This window comes from Lolium rigidum, chromosome 3, assembly GCF_022539505.1.
Source record: "Lolium rigidum isolate FL_2022 chromosome 3, APGP_CSIRO_Lrig_0.1, whole genome shotgun sequence".
NCBI classification, from domain to species: domain Eukaryota; kingdom Viridiplantae; phylum Streptophyta; class Magnoliopsida; order Poales; family Poaceae; genus Lolium; species Lolium rigidum.
In genome coordinates this window covers 47,860,858-47,873,005 of record NC_061510.1, presented here as the reverse complement: position 1 = coordinate 47,873,005, position 12,148 = coordinate 47,860,858, and the positions used below count along the sequence as shown (strand labels likewise).

At 47.2% G+C, this 12,148-nt stretch overlaps 1 pseudogene; it reads left to right on the top strand.

The window, feature by feature from the left end:
* The first annotated feature begins 6,453 nt into the window (after positions 1-6,453).
* Positions 6,454-8,039, top strand: LOC124694797 (annotated as a pseudogene).
* The last annotated feature ends 4,109 nt before the right edge of the window (positions 8,040-12,148 follow it).

Here is a 12,148-nt window from a genome sequence, read left to right as displayed (position 1 = left end):
AGTTTGGTGTGGAGGAAGTTTTCAAGGATCAAGAGAGGGAAATGATGCAATATGATCAAGGAGAATGAAAGCTCTAAGCTTGGGGATGCCCCGGTGGTTCACCCCTGCATATTCTAAGAAGACTCAAGCGTCTAAGCTTGGGGATGCCCAAGGCATCCCCTTCTTCAAGAGCTAGTGGAGTTACAAGTCATTATGCAGAGTAATCCATTATCTGAAAGCAAAGATGTTTGGCAGTATTGTTGGGGGGAGAAGTATTCAGCTAGAAGTTTTTATGCACACATACATTCTCACATTCAAGTTCCTAGGATATATAAGTGGCTATGGAAATCATGTTGTATCATGAAGACAAAGGTGTTTGCGTGGTTATTGCTTTCAGATAGATTAAATACAAGAGATCTTTTAAAGCGAAGACATTGGAAGGTGACTGAAGATACACACTGTGTTTTATGTCCGGGGAGGACTTATGAGGATCGAATTCACTTATTCTTTGAGTGTAACTTCAGTGTGAGAATCTGGAACTATCTACAGATAGAATGGAAGCCACATGATTATTTGCAAGAGGTGTTGGATCAGGCTAGAAGGAGTTTTGGACGGCCTTTCTTTATGGAAGTTCTGATGACTGCATGTTGGAACATATGGATCCTTAGAAATGGGAAAATCTTTAGAAATGAGAAGTGCTCTTTCACTAAGTGGAGAAGCAAATTTATCCAGGATATAACTCTTCTGCAATATAGAACTAAAGCTAAGCATAGGGATAGTCTGCTTGCTTGGATTAAGTCTCTGCCTTAGAGACATTGTGTCTTTAACTTCTGGTTTGTACATATTGTAAACTTTTCTCTCTTATTTTGAATAAATAAATTTTGCTGTGGGGCTTTGCCTCACAGTCCAGGGTCAAAAAAAAAAAACATTATCAGGTTCCTCCCCTGAAACTATATTTTTATTCCGTCACATCTTATGTACTTTACTTGGAGCGTCGGTTTGTTTTTGTTTTTGTTTTGTTTGAATAAAATGGATCCTAGCATTCATTGTGTGGGAGAGAGACATGCTCCGTTGTTGCATATGGACAAATATGTCCTTAGGCTTTACTCATAGTATTCATGGCGAAGGTTGAATCTTCTTCGTTAAATTGTTATATGGTTGGAATCGGGAAATGCTACATGTAGTAATTCTAAAATGTCTTGAATAATTTGATACTTGGCAATTGTTGTGCTCATGTTTAAGCTCTTGCATCATATACTTTGCACCCATTAATGAAGAAACACCTAGAGCTTGCTAAATTTGGTCTGCATATTTGGTCTCTCTAAAGTCTAGATAATTTATTGAGTTTGAACAACAAGGAAGACGGTGTAGAGTCTTATAATGTTTACAATGTGTCTTTTATGTGAGTTTTGCTGCACCGGTTCATCCTTGTGTTTGTTTCAAATAACCTTGCTAGCCTAAACCTTGTATCGAGAGGGAATACTTCTCATGCATCCAAAATCCTTGAGCCAACCACTATGCCATTTGTGTCCACCATACCTACCTACTACATGGTATTTCTCCGCCATTCCAAAGTAAATTGCTTGAGTGCTACCTTTAAAATTTCCATTCTTTACCTTTGCAATATATAGCTCATGGGACAAATAGCTTAAAAACTATTGTGATATTGAATATGTACTTATGCACTTTATCTCTTATTAAGTTGCTTGTTGTGCGATAACCATGTTTTACGGGGACGCCATCAACTACTCTTTGTTGAATATCATGTGAGTTGCTATGCATGTCCGTCTTGTCTGAAGTAAGGGAGATCTACCACCTTAATGGTTAGAGCATGCATATTGTTAGAGAAGAACATTGGACCGCTAACTAAAGCCATGAATCATGGTGGAAGTTTCAGTTTTGGACATATATCCTCAATCTCATATGAGAACACTAATTGTTGCTACATGCTTATGCATTAAAGAGGAGTCCATTATCTGTTGTCTATGTTGTCCCGGTATGGATGTCTAAGTTGAGAATAATCAAAAGCGAGAAATCCAAAATGCGAGCTTTCTCCTTAGACCTTTGTACAAGGCGGCATGGAGGTACCCCTTTGTGACACTTGGTTAAAACATGTGTATTGCGATGATCCCGGTAGTCCAAGTTAATTAGGACAAGGTGCGGGCACTATTAGTATACTATGCATGAGGCTTGCAACTTGTAAGATATAATTTACATGATACATATGCTTTATTACTACCGTTGACAAAATTGTTTCTTGTTTTCAAAATAAAAGCTCTAGCACAAATATAGCAATCGATGCTTTCCTCTGCGAAGGACCTATCTTTTACTTTTATGTTGAGTCAGTTCACCTATCTCTCTCCACCTCAAGAAGCAAACACTTGTGTAAACTGTGCATTGATTCCTACATACTTGCATATTGCACTTGTTATATTACTCTATGTTGACAATATCCATGAGATATACATGTTATAAGTTGAAAGCAACCGCTGAAACTTAATCTTCCTTTGTGTTGCTTCAATACATTTACTTTGATTTATTGCTTTATGAGTTAACTCTTATGCAAGACTTATTGATGCTTGTCTTGAAGTGCTATTCATGAAAAGTCTTTGCTTTATGATTCAGTTGTTTACTCATGTCATTACCATTGTTTTGATCGCTGCATTCATTACATATGTTTACAATAGTATGATCAAGGTTATGATGGCATGTCACTCCAGAAATTATCTTTGTTATCATTTACCTGCTCGGGACGAGCAGAACTAAGCTTGGGGATGCTGATACGTCTCCGACGTATCGATAATTTCTTATGTTCCGTGCCACATTATTGATGATATCTACATGTTTTATACACATTATATGTCGTATTTATGCATTTTCCGGCACTAACCTATTAACGAGATGCCGAAGAGCCAGTTGCTATTTTTTTGCTGTTTTTGGTTTCAGAAATCCTACAAAGGAAATATTCTCGGAATTGGACGAAATCAACGCCCAGGGTCCTATTTTTGCACGAAGCTTCCAGAAGACCGAGGGGGAAAGGAAGTGGGGCCACGAGGCGCCGCCACAACAGGGCGGCGCGGCCCATGCCCTGGCCGCGCGGCCCTGGCGTGTGGGGCCCTCGTGTGGCCCCCCGCGTTGCCCTTCCGCCTACTTAAAGCCTTCGTCGCGAAACCCCCAGTACCGAGAGCCACGATACGGAAAACCTTGCTGAGACGCCGCCGCCGCCAATCCCATCTCGGGGGATTCTGGAGATCGCCTCCGGCACCCTCGCCGGAGAGGGGAATCATCTCCCGGAGGACTCTTCACCGCCATGGTCGCCTCCGGAGTGATGAGTGAGTAGTTCACCCTGGACTATGGGTCCATAGCGGTAGCTAGATGGTTGTCTTCTCCTCATGTGCTTCATTGTCGGATCTTGTGAGCTGCCTAACATGATCAAGATCATCTATCTCGTAATTCTATATGTTGTGTTTGTCGGGATCCGATGGATAGAGAATACTATGTTATGTTGATTATCAATCTATTACCTATGTGTTGTTTATGATCTTGCATGCTCTCTGTTATTAGTAGAGGCTCCGGCCAAGTTTTTACTCTTAACTCCAAGAGGGAGTATTTATGCTCGATAGTGGGTTCATGCCTCCATTAAATCTGGGACAGTGACAGAAAGTTCTAAGGTTGTGGATGTGCTGTTGCCACTAGGGATAAAACATTGATGCTATGTCCGAGGATGTAGTTATTGATTACATTACGCACCATACTTAATGCAATTGTCTGTTGTTTTGCAAATTAATACTGGAAGGGGTTCGGATGATAACCTGAAGGTGGACTTTTTAGGCATAGATGCATGCTGGATAGCGGTCTATGTACTTTGTCGTAATGCCCGATTAAATCTCACAATACTCATTATATCATGTATGTGCAATATTATGCCCTCTCTATTTGTCAATTGCCCGACTGTAATTTGTTCACCCAACATGCTATTTATCTTATGGGAGAGACACCTCTAGTGAACTGTGGACCCCGGTCCATTCTTTTACATCTGAAATACAATCTGCAATACTTGTTCTTTACTGTTTTCTGCAAACAATCATCATCCACACTATACATCTAATCCTTTGTTACAGCAAGCCGGTGAGATTGACAACCTCACTGTTTCGTTGGGGCAAAGTACTTTGGTTGTGTTGTGCAGGTTCCACGTTGGCGCATTAAACTCTGGTGTTGCGCCGCACTACATCCCGCCGCCATCAACCTTCAACGTGCTTCTTGGCTCCTCCTGGTTCGATAAACCTTGGTTTCTTTCTGAGGGAAAACTTGCCGCTGTGCGCATCACACCTTCCTCTTGGGGTTCCCAACGGACGCGTGCTGTACGCGTATCAACGCAGCATCGGCCAAGGCGGCCTTGGCAGCCTTGTTGCAGATAGGGGCACCCTGTCGATGTTGCCAGCGGCGCATCCAAATCAATGGCGTCTTTCCCCTTCGACAACAAAACGCGCGTCAACCTCCATTTATGGTTCATCTTGAGCTTGGTATAGCAATGCATCAGCGTGAACGTTTTATGCCCATCCGAGTTCCTCTGGTACAAATCCATGGCCTTGTCAAACTAACCAAAGGAAGCGCAGTCATTTCATCGAACACATTGTAGGCGCTACAGATTATGTATGAAAGAGTCGTACCAGTTGGGCGACGCGCCGCTGTCGCCTCTGCTCTCTAAGTCATGATGGAAACCATGGAACAGGTGCACCGACGCCTGGATGATGGCACATCGCGTCGATATTGCCTTTTGGCTCCTCTTCATTGTCACTTTGTTGTATTCGCTCTTCATGAGCTTGCGCTCATAGAACTAGGCCTTGATCCTCGCTCAATACTTCCCATATTTTTGGTTCGCGTCGATGATGGAGTCATGGCTCACCGTCGCCCACGACTCGCACAGACATTGATCCTATAGAGGCGTCCACTTGGGGCATCGTGTGCCCGACGCCTTCTTCTTCTTCTTCTTTTTCTTCTTCTTCCTCACGCCGTCCGCGTCAACCTCCACGAGATCATCGGCATCCTCGCCGGCACCCTCGCCGTCCTATTTGTCGCCACCCTCTTCGTCCTCGTCGTCATCGTCGTCCTCCACCCCCTCCTCCACCCCGTCCCCCCTCCCCCTCCACCTCCTCCTCCTCCTCCACCACCTCCTCCTCCTCCTCAGCACCGGCGCCGTCGAATTTGAGCGGGCCCCTGCGGTCATTGAACGGGGCGCCCTCCGGACCGGGGCCTGGCTCGTACGTCGGGGAGTAGAACATAGCGTTGGGGTTGAAGCCGCCATGAGGCAGCGCATCCTCGTACCGCGGCGACAAGTTTGGCGTCACGCACACGGGAGTGGCAGAGGGGCCATCGTTGTAGAACCCGGATGTCGACGGGAGCACTCCCGGAATGTACGGCGGCATATTCGTACTCCATGGGCTCGCGTTGGTGGCAGCGATACACCCCGGCCAGCGCGTGCTGGTGCTGGCGCGCTGCCAACGCCTTCGTCTCCAGCTGCGCCGCCCTCCGTCCTTTCCGCTCTGCCGTCGACAACTTCCGGCGCAAACAGTCTTGATGCCACTGATCATCGATCCAGCCTTCCGGCTTCTTCTTTGGAGCCGGCGCCTTCCAAGGCTTCGCGAAGGGCTCCTTCGCCCCTTTCGTCCCATTGCCCGGCAGCTTCTTGGTCCCTTTCTTGGATATTTTCTTGGGGGCAGTGCGTGGTGCCATGGATGGGGAGAGAGTGGCGGTGGGAGGAACAATATAGCGACGGCGGGAGGAAGAAATGAATCGGCCGGTGGGATATGTCAAATGTGTTGGTATGGCAGAAATGCGCGGCGGGAGAGGAACGATGTGGCGGGAGAGGCGCGATTTGGCGGGAGCGGTGGACGAATTTTCTCTGTGCCGCTGACGCGTCGAGCCTGCGTCGCTTCGCCTCGTTTTTCGGTGTCCGGCGTCCCCGAAGCGTCTCCTGTGTAGCGGGAACGGGCTCAGCAGGGGACGCTTCGGGGACGCCGAACATCGTATCACGCCGCGGTGGACAAAAATAGACTTTGGAGAATCGCGGCTGAGAACTTTTTTTATCCGGCCACCCCCAAATGGCTTTGAGGACGCCGCGTGGAGATGCTCTCAGTACGCCCCAAACAAAAGAAAAGGCCGGATTAGAAGCATGGAGGGGAAGCGAAGGAAACGAAGATACTGGCCCATTTGAAGACCAGCCCAACAGGTCTCCGTCAGCACTCCAGAAGACCCGAAATTCTCTGCCCCAATTGCAATTGGTGCTCGCGCATGCGCCGGCCACCGCGAAGTCCTCGCCGCCGTTACAGAAATCTGGTGACGCTTTCGACTCAACAGAAGCTTGACCCAACCTAGATTAGAGATCCACCCTCACCGCCAGACGGAGAAAACCCCAGACGACTTCCTAAATTCGCGATCCCCAAACCCCGATCTGTCCCGCCGCCGCCGAGCACGATGTTCGATTTTGATACAGAAGCCATCCACAAGATCATGTCCCCCTCAGTCCGGCCCCCGCCGCTCCCGATCCCCGACGCCGCGCCCGCCTGGGTGCTCCTCGAGCCGGTGGCGTACATCGCCGACCACACCAACGCCACCACGGCGGAGGCCTCCTCGAGCACGGGCCACACCGTCCGGCTCACCGTCTGCGTCACCGACCCGCTGGGCGTCTCCCACGTCTGCGTCCACTGCCCCGGCCTCAAGGACACCGACTTCAACTGCAGGATGTTCGATTTAGATACAGAAGCCGCCCGCAAGATCTTCTCCACCTCCTGCCGACCGCCGCCACTCCCGATGCCCGACGCCGCGCCCGCCTGGGTCCTCCTGGAGCCGCTGGCGTACATCGCTGACCAAACCAACGCCAGCACGGCGGAGGCCTCCTCTAGCACGGGCCACACCGTCCGGGTCACCGTCTGCCTCACCGACCCGCTGGGCGTCTCCCACGTCTGCGTCCACTGCCCCGGCCTCAAGGACACCGACTTCAACTGCAGGCCCGACGTCGTCTGCTCCGAGAAGGACCTCCTCATCCTCTCCGTCGTCTTCATCTTCGGTCCCCACGCCAAGCAGGGCCTCAGGGAGTACTTCGTCTACAAGGCCGGCCCGGGTCGCCCGGCCCTCGGCCTGCTCCCAGGTCCCTATCCGTGGGTCGTCACAACCTCTGATATCGCCCTCCTGCCACTCGACGACGGCGCTCATTTCGTGCTGGCCGTCCTGTGCTTCACGGCCCACTCTTGGGTTTATGACCTGCATATATTCTCGTCCAGGACCTGGGCATGGAGCCCTAAGGTCGCGCAAGCGGAGGTATCGTCTGAAATCAGGACTGGGGTGTCTACCGTCTCAGCTTGCAGGGTGATTCAGCTCGGTGGAGGCACGGTGGGATGGGTTGATCTCTGGAAGGGGATTGCCCTATGCAACGTGCTCGACGAAGTTCCCGTGCTGCGGTTCATCCCATTGCCACAGCTGATGCCTGGCCACATGGAGGGCTCCAAATCATCGAGGGCGATTCGGAACGTTTCCTTCTTCAATGGTATGGTCAAGTTTGTCGAGATAGAGAAACATGAGAGACATGATGCTGATGAAAGGTCGTTGGATGACATGGATACCCTCTACGACTCAGACTGCTTGCCGAAGACCAAAGTAATTGGCTGGAGGGCCATGACATGGCACAGAATGATATCCTGGGATCATTGGCGCAAAGGGAGCATATGGCTTATGACAAGGAAATCTCGGTTGACTGCCAAAGACATTCTATGTTGTTGCCAGAGCTGAAGGATAATAATGCAGGAGAGTTGACACTAAAGAACCTGCTAGCAGCTTTCCCTGTCCCGACCCTCACCAGTGATTGCGATGATATTGTTTACATGTTGTGTCAAACAAAATCTGGCGACAAAAAGTCATGGCTGATCAGTGTTGACCTGAAAAAGAAGATATTGGTCGAAGTGGCACCATTTTCTCTCCAATGATATTTAGACTCAGCCCAACCTTCTGAATTGTCCAAATACCTGAGCATAGCTCCAGGTACTTTTACCAATGATTGTTTGTAGATCATCGGATAAAAAACTCCACTTTCCCCCCTCTCCGCTCTAAGCCATCTACAGTGTTTTTTTGGTTCTCTTCTTCCTTTGGCCGGGCCGCCGACAGCCGCTCCACCGGAATAGCCGGCCGGAGCTGGCCTAGGTTAGGCGCCGGTGTAGTTTAGGAGTAGATCTTTAGGTTTTTCTTGGTTTTTGGCTCTATGCCGATGTTTTCTTTGCTTAGTAGTGGAGGCCGTGCCTTGGATCTCCGTCACGAGATCTAGAAGGTTCTAGGGTCGTTTCTTGCTCTGCTTCTGCTCCTGTGGCTGGAGCAAAACTGGAGGAAGAGCGACGCCGTCCTCCCCAATAAAATGGTGGCTCCAGGCGCTGCCAATCCAAGATGCTGCTGCAGCGATTTTGCTCTCCTATCTGGCCATGGTGGCGAGGGGGAGGGCAAGTTCTGTGCGGCACAGCTCCTTGCTGCCTCTCTCCTGGCCGGCCATGGTGGCGAGGAGGAGTTGAGGCATGCAGGAGCTCTGGATCTGGATGGCGGTCCCTGGCTTCTTCCGAGCTGCGAGAGATGGAGCGGAGTTCCGAGTCAATATTCCATGCCCTGCCGTGGAGGCGAGGAGGGAAGTGGCCGCGGCGTCTCTGTTCTCCGCCTTCTGCAGCGTCGGCTGCCTGAGAGGTGATATGGAGCTGCTCTCCTAGGGCTCCTTCGAGCGTCACACACGACGTCTCTCGACACCGTGATCTTTGGCCGGCATGGCGGCCCAACTTCAACCTCCTGTGTGGAGGTTCTCTCTCGTGTCGACCGCCGGAGCTCGGCGCTACTTCATCGCCAAGTGGTTCGTCCCCGGAGGTGGAGAAGCGACCGGCGGATGCGATGCGGCGTCGGAAGCGTGCTGTCGAGCATCTTGGCACCTGAACTCGACGTCTCCGTCTTGAGTTCGCCGGCGATCTGTCGCGGCGCCACCCTTGGACTTGATTGCGTTTTTACCTTTCTTTCTAGGGTGTTTTTTGCACATTTAGAGGCCCTTTCTTCAAATTACAAGTTTCTCAGTGCGAGAGTTGTAAAGGGGCTTCTTTGTAATATGTATCTGCCACGTGTGATGAATGGAAGCGTCGCTGGGGTCTTCTAGGCCCTAGTCCCTTGTTAAAAAAAATATATCATAGGATTTCTTCTTGACGACAAAGTACTTTGTTGTTTTTCTTCTTTTGTTAAGCAAGGTACTATGAGTACATTTGAGTATTGGAGAGTGGAGGTATGGTGTAGTGGTTCGTATCGTTGTCCACAAGTCTGGTTGTCTGTGAGTGTCAAGGGCGTTGACGAATAATGCAATGTCACTAGAGTTACAGGACTATTATATACTCCTGATGAACAATTTTTTTTGTTGAATCCTCTTTATGTAAGCCCGTGCAGGTCCCACCGGAACACCGCCGGCGGCTTCGTGAACCCCAGCGCCAGCAGCCACGGGTGGCTTCTCGAACCCCAATGCCGACGCAGCGCCGGCGACGACGGCAAAAGGAAGAGGATGACAGCGGCTGACCTCATTGTCGCCTGAAAGGCTAGCTAGGTAACTGCAGTACATATATATATCAAGGAAAAAAATAGCGCGCTATAACAAAATAGCGTCGGCCGAAAAATATGCTATTAGCGTGCTATAGCGTGCTAATAGCACGCTATAGCGCCGAAATGATGTAGCGTGGGCTATCTAAAAACGCTATAGCGTGCTATTAGCGCCGAAATAGCGTGCTATTTTTTCCATAGATATATATACTCGGGAGTACGTAGATCGTAGGGGAATTTCTTTGCTTCTAGTATGGTTTCTCCCATAAGCTACACTCCCTCAGTTTTTTCCAGAAATCCGTCTTCAAAACTTGTTTAAACTTCTAGATTAGTTTGTCCAATACTAATTTAAAAGTTTGAGCAAATTTAGGATATGCATTTCTCGAAAAGCTAAGAGAGGATAGCTTCTGGGAGAGGCCCTCCAGAAACTAAAAAGGAAATGGGCCGTAGTATTGAAAGCTAGTCAAGTTTACGTTCCTCCCAAGTTTATTGTCGAGATTTTATTATGCGTGTATCGTTATGGTGGATTGATAGGCTAGATGAGATGGCTATTTTAACAACTGTTTAGAGTGAAGTTGCAGCAACGAAGGTTTGTAGAGTGGTAACTTTAATCAGGAATGAAAATGGGCGCCCATTTCATCCTGACTTTAATTAACTTTTCAGAAAACAAAGTACCTAAGCGGTTCCATCGGATGTATTTCCTATGTGTTTGCTTAACACAAGGTGCATTTTTCAATAACGAAATTGTTGATTCGCATTTCCATGAAGTTTTGTTTGGAGCTGACTACTACCTCCGTTTCTATGAATAAAGCGTACGTGTATTTTAAGACAAATTTTAACAATATAAAATTAAGCAACAAAATTTTGATTATATTGTACATAATTAGTACCGTTACTCGTATTTATAAAATATTTTCTAATGATGCTAATTTAATACCAACAATCTTTGTATTTTTGGAGTCATTTTTGGTCACAGAAAAAACACGAAAATGAGGACGTCTTATTCATTGGTATGGAAGCAATATTTAGCAGCTACTCCCTCCGGTCTCTTTTAATTAACTCGAATTTAGTGAAATTTTGTACTAAATTTTTAATCAATTAAAAAGAACCGTAGGGAGTAGCTTTTTCCTAATTGAAAAACATACATATTTTAATAACCAATCAGAATATGACAGTTGTAAAACTCAAATCAATGAAAATAACACATTATCTAGCCTCCTCTGAGCCCACGTTGGGTTGCAACGGTTTACTTCTTGAGTCCAAGTTTTGAGTCATCGTTCTCGCAACAAATGAGACGCATAACCTGTAAGGATAATACATAACTAAAACAAAAAGCATTCAAGCCAATAACTTGAAATGCCCTTAGCATACCTAACCTAGCAACATATCATACAAGCACCCTCGCTACACAACATTTCAGGGTTCAACCCTTTAAAATCCAACAAAAAGGAATACATGTATGCTTCCAAAAAAGGAAACTGACTATATTCTTCTTTCTTAGCAAGAACTTTAAAAGACATTCGTTCATCCGCTGCGGGGCTCAGTATAGTAATGAAAAAAAAATTATTTCACAAACAGGCACACATGCTCAAAGCAAGACTCGGACAAACCCAATAGAGAAGCAAATAGTGTGAACAAAAAAAAACTCCAAAGAAGCATCTAAGAGCTCTCGACAGCTCCTTCGTTCCTGGAGAAGATTGTTGGGGAATGCTTCCCCCTGTACTGCGCCATCACTCATGTTGCGGTCGGGGATGGCCGTTCCACGTCCTTCTGGATGGACAAGTGGCTATCGGCCAGTCCACTTGCTTTTTTCAAAATGGGGTTGCCCCAGCCTCTGCATCAAAATGATGCATATGGCCGCTTTATTACTTTATTTTGAGTGAGTGCAAGACCTTATTACAAATCAAGTATCATTCATGGTGGATGCAAAGATCAACCATTAAAAGAAAACAAAACAGCGGGTGTCAGTGATACATCATATTGTGATCCTATGATCAAGCCGCCAATCGAACCGACTGTAGAAATCCCGTGCGACCGTCTCCAAACGGTTGCACCCAGACTCCATGGCAGCTCGCTGCTCCTCTGCTTGGATATAAGACCACGTACGGATCCAATGTATGGCCAAGGGAATAACCTGTAAGAAAGAATGAGGTTTCTGCTTGTTAAAAATAAAATCATTACGAACATTCCATATAGCCCAAACAATGGCACAAACACCCACCCTAATCTGAATTAAATATTTTTTGGCAATACCGCTTAACCAATTTCCAAAAAGATTTGTAATATTAGAAGGTGGGGATATACTGAACGCCAAAAAGATTATGCGCCAAACAGTTTTTGCCAACAGGCATTCAAAGAACAAATGCTGAATGGATTCATCTTTATCACAAAACACACAAGTTTTACTTCCTTCCCAATTCCTTTTAGCGAGATTATCCTTTGTTAGAATTACTTTACGGTGGAGGAACCACATGAATATCTTAATTTTTAAAGGAACTTTTATTTTCCAAATATATTTGCGCAGGTATTTAGTTTGATCATCTAAAAGATCAACATACATAGATTTAAC